This window comes from Sabethes cyaneus, chromosome 1, assembly GCF_943734655.1.
Source record: "Sabethes cyaneus chromosome 1, idSabCyanKW18_F2, whole genome shotgun sequence".
NCBI lineage: Eukaryota > Metazoa > Arthropoda > Insecta > Diptera > Culicidae > Sabethes > Sabethes cyaneus.
In genome coordinates this window covers 55,186,134-55,190,308 of record NC_071353.1, presented here as the reverse complement: position 1 = coordinate 55,190,308, position 4,175 = coordinate 55,186,134, and positions in this window count along the sequence as shown.

Here is a 4,175-nt window from a genome sequence, read left to right as displayed (position 1 = left end):
CTTTCCTCGTTTACAATGTTTGTCAGTCAAAGTTAGGGCTGTTTTACAGGGTGTTTTGAAGTTTTATTTGATTTCACATTAGTACCGCAGAGATTAGATTATTCAAGCTGCTGGTGATAGTATCGACCGCGACTTGTCCTTGCTAACAAACATTCAACAGACTATGCACTGACTGCAAGTCAACCAAACACCCCGTATATCTCACCAGAGAAGACACCAGCAGTCGCAAAGGATGATGCTACAATTTAATCAATCACCACATCTCAGATTGGGCATCTGATTTTGGTGTTCACAAGGTGGGGTGAACGATTTTCTAGGGTCACACCATCTAATTACAACCGATTAGAAATTATGATTTATTGTTAACCTCCTTTAGGCGTAGACATCTAACGTTCATCGATTCGAATAATATACAAATTTTTAAAAAGGATGTATGTTAGACATCATTATATGTTTACGATATAAAAGCAAACTTTAATGCATTTATTTGGAATGCAAAATCATTTTTAAAATTGATTGTACCATAGAAATAACAGATTTTAGAAGAAATAACAATCAGTATCAATACAAATTGAAAACCAAGACAGGATTAAGTTAGTTAAGAAGTTGGACATGCTAATAATATTCAAAACATAAAAATGGATAAAAATGGATCGCATACCTTACTATGACAGCGATTATTCATATACCTAATAGTTTGGCAAAGTAAAATAACATAGGGTTGCTAATCGTTCATCTCATCACAGTTGTTAATGGTTTTATATGAAGTCAAGCACGTGTTTTCATACCAGGAAAATTATACTGATAACGGTACGGTGATGTAATCAAAGAGTAGGACAGGCAAAGAGGATCTTAACCTTGTAAGGCTCATTCAATTGCCACACGGAAGACAACACTACCTCCTGTGGGAAATGTAAATAATATCCGTGACCGACGCATCCGCCGTGTGTTGATTGGGATGACAAGATAATTCGATTGAAATTACTGTAATTCAATATCAATATTCGTGTGACCAACATTTGGGTAGCAGAACGGATTTAAACAGGAAGACTTTACTATTCCCCTGGAAATTTGTGATAAAAGACAATTGAATTATACACAACTCAAACGTATACGTTGCTCACATCTGACATCACCGTTGCCAAGATACGTAGGTGTATAGAATAATGAATATCACGTAATCAATTCACTCTACCATCGACATATGTTTCCGATTTCAATTCGAAAATTTGTTCACCCATGACAAAATAACCTACATCAAAATCCTGTTCGATGAAAAATTATCCTTTTTCGTAAGCCGTATACTTTTCCGTCATCAGTCAGTGACTAAAAATAACAAAAGGAACTGAACTCGCTACAGACCAGCAGGCATCGAATTGTAACCTGCGAACGCTGGACAGTCCCGCTCAGCGATATTTGATAGGGTCTACGGTTCATCCGCGTAAACAAAATATTATTGGCAACCTAAACATCATCTGACGGTCGTTGTCGATTCTTTTTTCCTTTGTTCTGCCTTTTAGTTTCAATATTTTTTCAACTGCAAGGAAATGACAACGGCGGAAGAATTGTCCAACGGAAACCCTCGTCGTGACGTTTTTACCCCTTTTCCTTAGGTTTTACGTGTAAGTCACCGTGTTTACTGTTTAAGCTCTTTTTGGCCTGATTTTGCATTTGATTCATTGTTCATTTGGATTGATATCTGGAACGCCTAAAATTTCACTTATTCCACTTCCACTGTATTCCACTTATCTATTACAAACTACAGGTTTGCAATTCAACAGTTATCGAATTCTACATAATATTCGTGGCAGCGCGTTATCTTTCGTATTTAACACGAGTTAAATATATTTAAGCTGTGTATTTGGTTGCAATACTTTCACCTAATAGTTGTCTAGTTTGCAAAAAGTCTCCGCAGTCGCAAAATTTGATTTTTTTTTTGATAATGAGATTTTTTTCATATATTTCATAACTTATTAAATATGCACCCTAGCGGCAAACAGTCTTCATAGCAAATGTGTATTTTAATATACTGAATAACTTTGTAGAACACTTGAAACCAGTAAATGTGCAAAGTTATTGAGCATAATTGATTTTAAGCGTTCTTTTTTAATACATCATTATATCGCAACCGGTAAGAGATGGATAGTTACAATATTCAGCAAAGCTGCTTATTTTAGTGTGTTCTACAAGTTTTTGGAGGATCACATTTTTTTAATTATTTAAAAAGCAAAAATTCATATCACCCTAATAGGTGAATTCATGGTCATCCCAATAGTGCAAAAAATGCGTTATATTTTATTGATAAACTTCGAGCCATCTAGCATGTTAGGCCCCTCTATTTATAGTGCCAGTGGAGTTCTTGAAGAAAACAGATTTCGCTACACAGTCTTCCGGCATGTGCCTAAGGCGAAGAGTGGCGCCGACATATGAACTACAAACATGTCGGCGCCACTCTTCACTTTCCGTTTGTACTCCACAAACATAGTCCGCCACAACTGAGCATCGTGTACACGATGTAAGATTAGGCGGGTGATATATGAGAAGCAACAAATTCTACAATTCTTAAAAATGGTCTCAAATTTGCAAATGTTGACCGATTTGGCTGAAATTTTGACCAAAGTCTTAGGATTGAATATGAAACAAGTGATGTTGAGCTTAGGAATGTGGGTCATTTTTAAGGTCACTTTAAGGACCCCTAAAGTGAGAAAAATTTTAATTTTTTAGTTGAATTTCATATTTAATTGAAAAAATCTTATCTAACTTTTGTAGAATCATAATGAATGTATATATATATCCTGAAGGCTTATCCTCTAAGCTTTCCAAAAATGTATAAAAAACTTAAAATTGCTTGGAAAATTATTGAGTTATTCATGATAGTATGTGTACACCTAGCCAAAAAACGTTTTTTGCAAAAACTTGAAATTTTGGGGGTGTTAGGAAGATTTCAAATGTGTTTTTATTATGTACTAGGTGTGACTAACAACGTACACTAGGTCATTTGAGAAGTATTTTTTCCATGTAACACCGTGTTATCTGTCATAGCTCTGGCGCTTTACTGTATCTTAGGCTTATGGACGGACAACGACTAGAGGAACCAGACAAGGATAAATTACCGGAATTATCAGAGCAAAAATAACACGACCGAATATTCTTATAACGTGGTTTTAATATTAACTTTGTTCGATCAGTACACGTCAAATGTCACTTGTGTATGTGGAAGCTTTTTCTCTGCATGGTTGGATTCGCGTATATTTCTAGCGTCACATTCCGAAACTACGCAACAAGGCTGCTCTGAAGTTCTTGAAAATATGATGCGTGACGCGTGAGCACGTTGTACTCCCGGAAATGTGCAGTAGCACAGATCTTCATAAAACCAGGGGGCTGATATGACGTCACATATTCGATGCTCACATGAAAAAAGCGGCAAACGCAAAACGAATTTAACTAACCATTTTCACAGTTTCATGTATTTTGCATCAATGGCTTGACTGGCATTGGCTAAGTGATGCCAAAACCTTGGCTAAAATCAAACTAAAACTAACAAAATTTAACAATTTACACATCTGACTCGGTTGTCAGCTTGAGCCCATCTATGAAGTTGTCAGTTTGCGCTCGCTCAATGTTGGCTACGTTTTGACGTAGGACTAGGCCTTTGTTTACTATCTGAGACTGGGTATCACTTTGTGAAAACGAAAATAGAAGTATAACATTGGAATTAAAGATTTCAAATACTGATAACTACTAAATTACTGAACGAAACTGAACAAATTATATGTTGTTGGAAAGATAAAATAATCAGCAATTTTATAAACGGCGTAAGAGCGGGGGCTCCTATACAAATGAAACAAATTTCCTCAAAACTCGAGAACTAATCAACCAAATGGAACCAAATTTGGCATGTGGGGGCTTCAGAAGGCGAGATTTTTTTCTATGGTCAATTCAGACATCTCCTCTCTTTAGGAGGGGTGGGGGGCTTCCATAAAAATAATACAGGTATACCTCGATAGTACGTACACCCGCGTATCGTTTAGCGTGCGTACTATCGAAACGTACGTTATATCGAATCACAATTTTTAATGTCAAGTATTGTTTTTATTATGTTAAATATTGCCTAAAATTTCCAAAATTTGATATATTATAAAATAAATAATTATTTTGGGAGCGTGTAGGGCGCT